This window comes from Piliocolobus tephrosceles, chromosome 11, assembly GCF_002776525.5.
Source record: "Piliocolobus tephrosceles isolate RC106 chromosome 11, ASM277652v3, whole genome shotgun sequence".
NCBI classification, from domain to species: domain Eukaryota; kingdom Metazoa; phylum Chordata; class Mammalia; order Primates; family Cercopithecidae; genus Piliocolobus; species Piliocolobus tephrosceles.
In genome coordinates, this window is record NC_045444.1 from 39,577,655 (window position 1) to 39,590,957 (window position 13,303).

The following is a 13,303-nucleotide window of genomic DNA, read 5'->3' on the forward strand; positions in this document are numbered from 1 at the left end:
ACATCAGTTAAAATCTTATTTAAAATATATCATCTCTACTTTTCTTTAATTAATTGATTCACATTTTTTGTGGCTATACATGGATTTTATCATATCTATTTAACATAATGATAAAGCTTGAATATGAAGAATGCCCATGCATTATAAGAACAGTCAATCTGCAGCTGACATGACTACCACTAAAATAACAAATCAACTATATATGAAATAGAATTACTTAATCTTTATGTTGCTAAATCTTTGGGTATTAGCTGGAGCTATACCCACTAGCAGTTCCTGCCCAACCTCCTTGCTTTCCCACCCACAATAGGCTATACTTTGAACTGAATACGCAGGCCATTCTCTAAGAAGCCCTTATCAAATTTCTTATGACCAAGGCTATCTAATTATGGGCCCTAGCAACTTGAAGCTACACTAGTTGGCTACTGCTGATGGGTGTAGTGATCAATATATTATGGCATATCTATAAACTATTTTTGGTACATGAGTTGAAAAGCTCAACTCTTGGCCTGTTTCAATTTTCATCTAGAATTTATTAGCACCTGACATAAATACACACCTACCTGTTTATTTGGTTAGGACAGCACTCCCCAACCTTTTTGGCCCCAGGGACCAGTTTTGTGGAAGACATTTTCTACAGACTGGGAGAGGGGATGGTTTCAGGATGATTTAAGCACATTACATTTATTGTGTACTTTATTTCTATTATTATTACATTGAAATATATTATGAAATAATTATCTAACTCACCATAATGTAGAATCAGTGGGAGTCCTCGCCCTCAGCTTGTTTTCCTGCAACTTGATGGTCCCATCTACGGGTGATGGGAGATAGTGACAGATCATCAGGCATTGGATTCTTATAAGGAGCACAACCTGGGTCCCTCACATGTGCAGTTCACAATAGGGTTCACACTCCTAAGAGAATCTAATGCTGCTGCTGATCTTACAGGACATGGAGCTCAGGAAGTAATGTGAGCAATGAGGAGTGGCTATAAATACAGATGAAGCTTCACTGGCTTATCCGCCCCTAACCTCCTGCTGTAAGGCCCAGTTCCTAACAGGCCATGGACCAGTATAGGTCTGTGGTCCAGGGTGTGCAGACCTTTAGGTTAGGACATACCTCAGCAAAATGTAGTATTCATGAAGGCAGGATCTATATCTTTTTTCTTACTGCTAGACAGTGCTAGGCATTTTCTTCTACTCTCTGGTAGGCACTGGGAATACAGCAGTGAACCTTAGCCTTAGCTCACTGCTGTATTCCCAGTGCCTAGTAAATAACTGTCATTCTGTAAGCGCTCAATGTATATTCATGGGATGAATGACTGAACCCTAACTTTTGCGTAGGCTGTCTTTACTTTCCTCTTTGTCTTCAACACCTACTGCAGTGCTTAGCTCACTGTAAGTACAAAGGAGGTAAGCAGAGCCCCAGAGTATAAAGGTTCTTATAGGGCATGTTACAGATTTTAGACAATTTCTTAAAATCAATGAAATGTTATAATTAGAAGAAATAATTAGAAGAAAATATTACTAGATTTCATTTTAGAAATTAAAGTTATTGCTTTCAGTTTCCTTTAATAATGACATCTTCATCATCCTACTCATCCAATCTTAATCTCTTCAAGTTATATAATACATTTTCCTTTATCCATCATTCCTAATAATTTGCCAAAACCTGGTAATTTAATTTCAGCAAGATAAAACTATCTCACCCTTTATTTCCCTTTAGAATGAGGGCCTTGGTTAATCACAAATAGACAATTGTAGCTGCTAAACTCATATCCCTGTCTTTAGTATACTCTATAGCTAAGTCTCTTTGGCCTTGAATTGGCCAATAGACATTACTGGCCTGGTAGCGATTATATTGACTTTATAGCTAAGAATTGTACAATATTGGTCTTCCATTTATCTAAGCAAATACTTGCAATAGCTCCACTTTGATTAAAGATAAATCTCTAACTTTCTATTTGAAAAAATATGACTTTTTAATAACTTTCAACACTCATTCAGACAAATTGTTATGGTTATTATTCTTGCGAGGTAAGTAATTATAACTACTTGATTTTTGAAAAAGTATTGAAACTTCAAGAAATATTGCAAAATTACTACGAAGAATTAACATATACCCTTCACCAAAATTTACCAATAGTGTTATAAAAGGTTGCCACATTTGCTTCATCATTCTCTTTATAGGTATTTCTGGACCTTACAACCTCTATGTTCTTTTTAAAGATCAAGGGCTTTCTTATGTATGATCACAGTACAATTAAATTAGGACATTTAATATTGATATAAAACTAATTTTATTGTAAATAAGAGTCCTACAGTTCAGATGTTATAGTTTTTATTAATATTTTGAATTAGATTATCTCAATAATGTTCTTCATATTAATAGATATTATTCCCAGTTTGCTATCCAATTCTGGATTACACATTGCATTTGGTAGTCATGGTTTTTAAATCTCCATTAGTCTGGAATACTTCCTCAGCTTTTCTTTGACTTTCATCACAGTGACATTTTTGAAAAGTATAGGCAAGATATTTTGTAGAATTTTCCTTAATTTGAGCCTGTCTTTGCTTTCTCATGATTACATTCAATTATGCATTTTTTTTTTTTTTTTTTTGGTCTGGAATCCTAAAGAGATAATGTTACGTACTTCTCAGTATATCATATCATGAGGCTCATGATATCACTTGGTCCCGTTATTGGTGACTTTAACCTTGGTCAGTTGGTTAAGGTGATGTTTACCAGATTTATTCACTACATGCAATTTATTATTCCCTTGTAATTAAGGATCTATAGTATATTATAAAAATGGCCTCAAGTTATTTTTATTTGTGTATGCATTCTCCTTGAAATATGGCATTATAGTTTCTCCCATCAAGACATGGACTATATTATCTATGTTTGGGTCATGTAACTTCCATGGCTAATGAGACACTAGCAAATGTACATCCACAGATTCTCAGAGTGCTCCACATTGGAGCTTGCACTTCCTTGTTGCTTTTTGGAGCCCTGCAACTACGACTACTGCTAGCCTATTGAAGGATGATGGCCTAGATTAAACAAAAGACAAAACATTGCAGCTGAGTCCCACACCCTCAAGACTAATAAGTATGCCACATCAGACAAGTGAGTGAGGCCATCCTAGGTCTCTAAACCAAACTGAGCTAGCCAGGGAAGACACCAACCTGACAACCCACAGAGCTTTGAGAAATTATAGATGTTTATGGGTTGGGGCTAATAAGTTTTGGAATGGTGTGTTATGCACCAAAAGCCAATACTTTCTAGGGTGATACTTTGGGACTAGGTAAATATCCAATTACCCAAATAACTTCTACCAAGTTTATGATTCTTACCTAAGTTAAATATTAACACAAAGATTGCAAGATGGAATTGGGCCTTTTTTTTTTTTTGGCGGAGTCTCGCTCTGTCGCCCAGGCTGGAGTGCAGTGGCGTGATCTCGGCTCACTGCAAGCTCCGCCTCCTGGGTTCACGCCATTCTCCTGCCTCAGCCTCCTGAGTAGCTGGGACTACAGGCGCCCGCCACCACGCCCAGCTAATTTTTTCGTATTTTTAGTAGAGACGGGGTTTCACTGTGTTAGCCCGAGATCATCGAGGATGGTCTCGATCTCCTGACCTCGTGATTCACCCGCCTCGGCCTCCCAAAGTGCTGGGATTACAGGCCTGAGCCACCGCACCCGGCCGCCTTTTTTTAAGAGATGAAAAACGTAAGAATGGGGGCTTATTTGTCTTCAAAAAATATATGACTAGTAAGTAGCTGTATCAGCATTAGAACCTCAATCTTTTACCTGCTCCACAGTTTTTCTCAGTATGCCATGTAGAGGTAAGTGACCTGATGTTAGGACTGTAATTCACTAGAGGGAGCAGTAGAGAGAAATTCCAGAGTATTATGAGTGGGACCCTGTGTACTCACACATGCACAGAAGCATCTCTGGTAAATGCTCCATAATTGACAGTAGAGCAGGATGGACAATGTAGGAGGAGACATTAATACAGTTATTAACATAGAAATTTAAATGATAATTGACTCATGAAAAGATATAAAGATAATATCTCTGGAAATTGCCTCTCATGAGTATCATCAAGAATGCCACTGACATACTAGATTATGATTAATAGTATCATATGTTTGTCAAACGTGGCTCTTAATATTTTTATGTAGCCGTTATATCCTCCCCCAATTCTGCCAAAAACATCCTATAAGACATGTGAAGTGACACTGTGAGAAGAAAGGACCCCTGTCAGCCGTTCTTACAGACAAGAAAACTGACACCCGAAGGGCCAAAACTAGCCAAGAGCCACAGCGAATAAAATGCCAAGCAGGCACTTGAACTCGGCAATCCCAATTTCCTAGAAAAGTTCCTCTCCTATGGCAGCGGGGGACAGGTCCCAAGTCTTTCAGATGCTGATAATGCCTGTGTGTTAGGTCTCTGCCTTGTGCCAGGCACTGTTCCAAAATCTTCACATGTATTTAAACTCAGTACCATGGGGGTGCTGGTACTACACATTAACTTAGACATGCAAATGTCCAGGTACTTCGGAGTGAGTGTGTGTTTAATACCATACCTAACTGCCTGAGAAAGGAATTCAAAGCCCCACTTTTTTCTTTACCGCTTCATAAAAATTTGAGAGCTACAAGGAAGCGCTCTGTGTTCCCAGTATTCTTACAGTGCGTTCGGTGGCAGTAGCCACCGCCAACCAGAACACTAGGATCCTGCCAGGGTGTAGATACTGTAACCAACAAGGGGCCAACCTCCGTCCTTTCTGCTGAGGGCGCCGAAGCATCCAGTACCCCGCAGCATCTCTCCGCTGGAGAGCCGACGGCAAGGGTGGGGTTGCCGGCGCTTTCCCCGAGGGCAATCTCTGATCCTCCAGCTCCCCTCTAAGAGGCTTCCTGGTGCTTTGGGCGAACGCGGTGCACGCAGGCCGGCTTAGACGTTGTGGGGCCCCAAGGCGGCCAGGGGTCGCGAGGCGCCCTCCAGAGAGAGGAGTTGACCCCACGGTTGCTCTTGGGGGCCGTGCCTGCCAAGTATCGCGGGACTTGTGCACATCGCAGAAGCTCCAGCTCCAGGAGCAGCTGGAGCGCGCTCGGTGCGCACCGCCCCAGCCCGGGGAGGAGCGGGAGCAGGGAGGGAGGAGGCTGGGGGTGCTGGTTACGTAAATGATACTAGCCCAGTGAGAGGCCTCCAGGCTGGGGCTACGAGAGGGGGAGGGACCACGCGAGGAGGAGGGACCGGGAGGCGGCGGGCTGGGGTGGGAGGGGGGCGGGGGCCGGGGCGAAGTGACCAGGCGGCGGCGGCGGCGGCTCTGCTGAGGTGACAACGTGCTAGCAGCCCTCGCTCGCTCTCGGCGCCTCCTCGGCCTCGGCGTCCGCTCTGGCCGCGTTCGAGGAGCCTTTCAGCCCGCCGCTGCGCTATGAGGGCCCCTCTCTGGGGCTGGCCGAGGCCGGAGCCGGCTCCCTCTGCTCACGGGGAAGTGTGAAGAGAGAGGCACGAGCGGGAGCCGGGGCTGAGCGCGGCGCTCGCGGACCGGCGCGGGTTCCAGGTGAGCGCGGGCTTGGCGCGCCCCGCACTCGGCGCGGCCGGCCGGCGCCTGCTAGGCTTGATCGGAGGCTGAATCCGGTGCGTGGACCGCCGTTCCCTCTTCGCGGGATCGTTGGCCACGATAGCAGGTCTCCGTCTCTTTCTCGCTTCCTCTCTTCCTCTTGATTGTCTGGGAGGAGCTCCCTCTGGGCTGCCGGAGTCCCGGGGCTAGGTACCGCAAAGTCCAGGCGGCGAGTGCCAGGGCGCGGAGGCGAGCGCCCCGGGCCGGTCCCAGGGCAAAGGCAGGGACGCGGGCGGACCTGGCGAGGCGGCCTCCCGGGAGCTCCGAGTGCGCTCGCCCTCGGCTGCAGGTGTTGCGGGAGGACCTCGTGGCGCGGAACTTTCTGCCGCCGCCCACCTTCTGCTCTGCTTTTCCGGCTACCCCGCTGAGTTGGGGGGGCTCTGGCCCCCTCTGCGTTCTGGTGACGCTCCGCGGCGGCGGTGACTCGGCCCTCCAAGCCCAGGCAACTTTCTCGCACCAGCTGCAGGCAGCCCCGGCTGCGTTTCGGGCGTTTCTCCTCGACCCGACACCAGGCGCTCCCTAGGTCTTGGGTGTCTTCCTCGACGGTTGCCTTCCTATCTTGCCCCCTTTGCCTCGCTTTTTCGGAGTCCTCCTGCCTCTCATTCTCACCATGTGTGTCTCTGCCTCTGTTTCTCTTTCTGAGCCTTGGTGCCCTCAGTCCACACTCTCCGGCCATGTAGCTGGGGTTTTTTCCCCCTTATTTCATATTTTCCCCTTTCTTAGGATGCCTGTGTCCCTGTTAATCTGTCTTTCCGTTTATCTCTCCGTCTTGCAGCATTTGTTCTCTTTCTGTGTCAGCTTCTCGCAGCTTATCTGTCTCCCTCTGTCATCTCCCTGCCCCGTCTTCCCGAGCACGAGCCCCCTGATCCTGAAGCGTCTTGGTTAGGGGAGCAAGCTCTGACCCATCTAATGGGCATCTCCAGGTGCAGAGACTTTCCTGTTTGGGGTCAGCGGGGACGCGGAGGAGACGGCCTGCCCTTGTCTGGGCTGTTGTGGACCTGAATGAGGGGCGCAAGGCGTAGAGTGGAGGGTGCCGCGGTAGGCTCCCCTCGCCGGGTCTGAGGGCGCTGCGCTGCCGCGAACCTGAGCGCACTGAGGCTGCTACTCTGGACAGCGAAAGCTGCGCAAGCCCCTCCCGCATACCCGATTCTTTGACTATGGTTAGTTGAATTTCCAGGAGCAGAGTCTACCTCCCCAACCTTTATAGCCAGCTGCAGGAGAACGGACAGTGGACAGGCAAACGTAGATGCTCGAAAGGGTGGGAGCTTCCTTCAGGCAAAGGTGTTGCTAGCAGAGAGGAGCTTTTGGGGACTGAGGTATGCCTGCCTTAAACTACTATGTATTCAGTGCTTAGGAAAGCGGTTTCCTTGGAGAGATCCTGGTCAGCCTTCCCTGAAACAGCATAACAACATAGAGGTTTTATTCGCAAGGCTAAAGGAACTTGGCTGCCAAAGTCCCCTTGAAATTTCTGATTTCCTTGAGTATTTTCAGCTTTATGTGAAAGCTGCCTTTCCTCAGTCTCAGTCAGTCAGTCTCAGTCTCTCTCTCTCTCTCTCTTTCTCTCTTTCTGTGTCTCTCTTTAGCTGTCTCCCTGTCTCTCTCTCTGACTCATTCGCGTTCATGCCCTCTAGTGTTAAAGAAACCTGCTGGTTCAAGAATATTGAAAAGTAAGCTCTACCTATTCGTTATTTACTTTTGGACCTCTCACCTTCCGGGATCATTCTCCTTGTATTACCCTAATCCTTTCCTTTTCCTCAATGAATGACTTTTGCATTACATTACTAATCTTTATTCCCCCCGCATCCCCCTCCTGCGATCTCTATGTTTTTTTTTTTTTTCCCCTCGTTTCCTGCAGAGTAAGAACCTTCATATTGAAACCCTGTTCGTTTGATTTAGGAATTGGATAGATTTGGAGAATTTGCATAGCCTAAGACAGACTTTGAACATTAAAAAGGTGCATTTTTCTGCACTGTTTGCTACAAACCAGGATTTCACGTCTTTCCCTTAGCCACTATGCACCTTCAATTCCATGGAGAATTTTGCTGGCTGCTCCTGCTAGTTTAAATAAATGCTTTTATTTCACCATTTCTGTGATGCTTATCCCATTCCAGGGCTTACGCTACTTGCTTAAGTAGAGGCACTATATCTCAGATCCGCTTTGGAGAGGAAGAATAGAAAGCTTTTCCAAAGGAATTATAGGGTGCTGTTGGTATAGATTAATTCTAGTTCAGAAAGTCCTGGGTGGGAATGTGAGAATGGAGGCTGTCTCAGATATGTAGTCCCTAGGACAGTGTGGGGAAACTAGTAAGCGCTTAATAAAAACTTGTTGGTTGATTGATTAGCATGCAGTGAATCATAGGCTTCCAAGTTACCAGCTGTGCTAAGGAGCCGATAGTTGAATTCCACTTTCCCACTCCTTTTTTGGGAAGTTTCATTTAGATTTTTTATGAATGATAATTGAGAACTAGTAGAAGGGTTATTGAAACAGGAGTCTTCTGTTTCTTTGTAGTTCATGTTATTGCTTGAATTTGCCCCTTTTTGCAAGTTTACAACTTGGCTGGTGTTCTTTAACACAGTCATCGCGGAATTGAAGAAATGAGTGTAGAGACCCTGAAATGTGGCATCTCTCAACCTCCTTACCTGAAAGTAAATTGGGACATGGCATCATTTTTGGGTGAATACTTTCATGTGGTTTCTAACAAGTGAAAAGTTCTCTCTTTTAATATGAAGAACAGATATATCAGCTTAAAATACTTGGGGGCTATATTGATCTGTAAGCTGGATCACTTACCCTAAGTAGTTTATGGATTCCCCTACTACTTCATTTATATATATATATATGTATATATGAGATGTGTGATACTGCACGAATATGAGAATTTCCTAAAGTACCTGGAAACATAATGCCTCCTAATTCAAAGTAATAATAGGAATTCATGGGCAGCAATACTACTTTTTTGATGATATGCTAGTCACCTCTTAAAATAGTTGGTAATTTACCATGAGTATGGTGCAGGAGCATGTTCAAAGCAATTTTCCTTTAAAAATATTATTTACAAATCACCTGATACTCTACCCAATTTTTATATTTAAAAATAGTAAAGATGTAGTGAAGGTGGAAAATCTGATACTGTTTGAGATACCTTCTATTTGTTTTACAGGTTTAACTTTATGCGTTTAACTTTTTAACTTACTGGGCAGTCATTTCAGCTTGAATGGTTATGTCAGAGTGAAATGTTTTTATCATGCCAACTTGATTTCTAGAAATAGTAGTTGTAACAGGAACATTTTCATGTAGTAGAGCTAGAACTTGTACAGCTTATAAAAACTTTGGGATTTTAGGAAAGGGGTGAGATAAGAAGTAACAAATGGGTATTTTTATTCTTTCTGAATGGGCAGATGAAGAGAATACTGGTGTTTGTGAATAATAAGAATAGTTGAGAAAATGATTGGGAATGAAGTATGAATAGAATTAAGTCTTACTGTGTAAAATAAATTATGATGCTACATATCTCTGTTAGGTGTTCATTGTCCTTTTAAAAATGGACACTTCATATAGTTATGACCTTTAACTAATTTGCCTTATTAGACATGATATTCTCAATAGAAACCTCTTGCAACAAACAACACATACCTGACAGCGACTCTTAGTACATCACCTTCTTGTATTTGTGTCCCTATCCGTAGGAACATGTGGACATCTTAAATCTAATGGGATCTAACAGGATCACTGCTTTGAAGTCTGAATGACCATATGACTAATTATCAAAGGATTTAAACTGGGCTTTGATTCTAAATCCTTCCGTCTGCTCTTGTCATCAAAATAAACACATGTGAAACATCAAATCAAGACCTACATATATATATACTCATGTTTATTTTGACAACCTATTTAATGACATTTTTAATAGCACCCCCCCACACACACTACACACGCACACACACACACACACACAGTGGCTAAGCATATGTTTGAAAACATAAATCACATTTAAAGATCTGGCACTGTCTGCTTTGATAAACCATTTATTATTTTATCATATTAGACTTCTGTTTACAATTTCTATCTGAAGGCACATTGTTGAAGGACTTCTGCCATTCAAATATATGCATACCTGTGTTTGAAAAGTCTGGTTTTTCATTGTGAAATTTAGCTTTTCAAGGAAATTTATGAAAATGAATACATTTAATTCAGTAATAGTCATCCATCTGAGGCATTATAAACAATTATCTCTGGTCTTTAGGAGGAGCAGTATAAACTGAACAGACTTTAATCACTTGATATTTGTTTCTTCTTGATTTCATATTTAGACCTGGTCTGTGTTTTCAGTGTAATATATCTATTATAATACATTTAATTGGTCTTAGCTTGATTACCAAGAAATGATTACAGGTGGCTAAAGACATCTGTGTGATTCTGATTACTGTGTGTTCTCATGTCCCTAAATTCATTTATAGCCATGAGCTTTTCAAGCTGTTTTTAGTATGTCTTTAGACTTATACATTTAAATGAAATTCTTAATTTTTAAAAGTTGTCACTACAGAGATTGATGGGATCTAAAATTTAAATTGTAAGTTAAAGTTGGGAGACATGCTTTTCCTTTAAGGGCTCAACTTCATTCAATGTCCATGTAATTAGAGTCCTCATGAACTGTCAGGCCCTCTCTTAATGTCTACAGTACCATAATTACCTGCCCTTCAGAAATGACTCAAATACAATTCAAAATATCAGTTATTAAAAATTGTTCCAGGTTAATGGTTAATCCTCTCGAGATAGTTTGAGAGGGATGTAGGGAGAAGAATGACTATTGTTATCATAGATATGAATATATTTGTTATCGTCTTGTAGACTATGTGAGAAAATAAAATACAATGTCCATAATAAATACTTAGATATCTTTCATATTTTTAAAAGATGTGGTCATTGTTAAGATAGATGGGGGCTGTCCAAGATATATCATGTTAAGGTTTTAACATGAAGAGAAATTAATTGGGACTCTGTTTCATATACTCCGCTACATTGAATTGTCACTTAAATCTTATTTAAGCTCTTACACAACATTTTCAGGAGAGTGTGATTAATCTGCTTGTTGACGCTTTGGTGAACATAATGCATGTGGTGAGTAGCCACTGTAAACAGAAAGAAGAATATAAAAGCATAGCACAATCAAAAATCATCCAAATAACATCTCGAAGATAGTAGTAAATGTCAACTTAGTCTCTTGTCTTATATTAATTGCCTTGATATTACAAGCAAAACATCTTTTTGGTTAATAAAGTGGATTTTGACATATGAGGAGGATTATGTAGCTTAGAAGCATAATAACTGACTTAATTTCCTCTTGAGATTATTATTATTATATAATTAGTTTCAGATAGAGAGGGTGAGATTTATATGACTGTCAAGACCGCAATGAAATACAACCATTAGTTTAAAGAAAGAAAAATGGAATGAAATATATGTAAAGGTATATCCATTCCAACTTATTTATGAAGAAGTTAAGATGGTGTATTGGGTTGTAAATTGGTAAAGTGGCTTAAATGTATTGGCTGTTTACTTTGTACTTGTACTGTGGTAAGTAAACATCTGGCAGGTCTTTTTTTCTTTTTTCTTTTTTTTCTTTTTCTTTTTTTTTTTTTTTTTTGAGACGGAGTCTTGCTCGGCCGCCCAGGCTGGAGTGCAGTGGCCGGATCTCAGCTCACTGCAAGCTCCGCCTCCCGGGTTCACGCCATTCTCCTGTCTCAGCCTCCCGAGTAGCTGGGACTACAGGCGCCCGCCTCGTCGCCCGGCTAGTTTTTTGTATTTTCTATTAGAGACAGGGTTTCACCGTATTAGCCAGGATGGTCTCGATCTCCTGACCTCGTGATCCACCCGTCTCGGCCTCCCAAAGTGCTGGGATTACAGGCTTGAGCCACCACGCCCGGCCTACATCTGGCAGGTCTTAACATGTTTTATCTTTGTAACAACTATGTGAGTAATAGTATGTTACTGTTCCCATTGTATAAATGAGGCCTTACCTTCTCAGAATCACATAGCTCATATGTGTGAGAGTCAAGGATGACACTAGTTTATTCTGCCTTGAAGCCAGTAATCTAGTAGTTCTTAGTCTAACATTTTCACAGACTAATAATTTAAAAAAATCAAATGGTAAACTTTATGTGATTATTTTCTTTTGTACAGTAAGAATGATTTAAAAGGTCTACTTCGATCATCACAATTTTATAAGAGTGGACATTTTAACACCAAATAACATGGAAGAACTGAATCTCAAAATAAAAGTTATTTAAAGAGAATAAATTAAGCTCCCTGTACATTTTTCCACACTGTACTCGTTTTCCTAATGGGATGACTTGTTCCTAGGGATGACTTGTTCGTAGGGATGACTTGTTCCTTCTGGGTAGCTAACCACCATTTACTGACACTAAGATGGTGCCACTGTGTGTCCTGGGATTGGAAATGAATATTGGGCAATGACAAAAAGAGCTTGTCAGAGCTAATTGCTCCATCCTTCCTCCAAAATACACATCCCAACCTGTAGGGATCAGTTTGCTCCATTTTTACTTTGCCTTGGCGAAAGCAAAGCAAGTTTACTCAGTGCTTTTGTAAAACTGGCGGTTGGTTTTATATCCCAAGTTGCTTTAGATAGTTTCTATTTGGGCCATCAAAGAGGAAAAGAATACTGTTGGAGTGTGTGAAATGTGGCTAAATTGACCTAAGACATTAATTTCATTTCTACCAAAGCAGTTTGTAAATCCAAATTACCTTGAGCTTATTTATTCATTTTAGTTACAGGTGTTCAGGTCCCACTGATACAGAGTCTCATTTAACTGGGATAGATCCACAGAATCTCTTTATACACATTTTCCTATGTGATACTGAGGTGCAGTGACATTTCAAGCAACTAATCTGCTTGTAGTATGTCACTTAACAGATTTATTTAGCAAAACATGGCAATTACTATGCTCCAGAGCTGTTCTAAGTGCTTTGCAGATACTGATTCATTTAATCATAAAGACCTTCAAAAGTTGATTTTATTAGTATCCTTATTTTAGAGACAAGGAAAGTGAGGCACAGAAAGGTTAAGTAAGCTGGCCAGTGTAAGAAGATCAGTGGAAGGGCAAGGATGATGCCAATTTTGATGAAATAATTAAAACTACCTATGTGTGTGTGTGTGTGTGTGTGTGTGTGTATGTGTGTTTTGAGACAGAGTCTCCCTCTGTCACTCATGCTGGAGTGCAGTTGCAAAATTATAGCTCACTGCAGCCTTGAACCCCTTGGCGCAGCCTCCCAAGTAACTATGACTACAGGATTGTGCTGCCATGTCTGGATAATTACTATTTTTTATTTTTTTGGTAGAGACAGAGTCTCACTATGTTGCCCAGGCTGATCTTAAACTCCTGGCCTCAAGTAATCCTCCTGCCTCAGCCTCCCGACGTGCTGGAATTGCAGGCATCAGCCACTGATCCCAGCCGTGCTTTAAGTCACAAAACTTGAAGTAGCAGAATTGAAAATAGAATGCAGATTTCTGTGTCTTTTCCCTATTTGAGTAAGTTTTGCTTTTGAAAGTGAAGGAAGAAAAGCTGGTATTTCTAGAGTTGGAAATGTTTTTACAAGTTTATGTTTTAGAAGTTGTGGCACCAGATGAAGAAATAAATATAATTATGAATGGGATAA

The 13,303-nt window shown here is 41.9% G+C and overlaps 1 protein-coding gene across 8 annotated transcripts in view; it reads left to right on the top strand.

The window, feature by feature from the left end:
• The first annotated feature begins 5,307 nt into the window (after nucleotides 1-5,307).
• Nucleotides 5,308-13,303, top strand: part of GALNT13 (polypeptide N-acetylgalactosaminyltransferase 13) — a 594,017-nt gene continuing 586,021 nt past the window's right edge. For 4 of the 8 annotated variants that reach the window (XM_031936435.1, XM_031936432.1, XM_031936434.1 and 1 more), the window contains exon 1: nucleotides 5,308-5,695. The gene's annotated coding sequence lies outside the window, so the exon portion shown is untranslated. Of the gene's footprint in view, nucleotides 6,945-13,303 lie in introns of all 8 variants that reach the window. The other 4 variants (XM_031936433.1, XM_031936438.1, XM_031936436.1 and 1 more) reach the window with 3 other exon arrangements.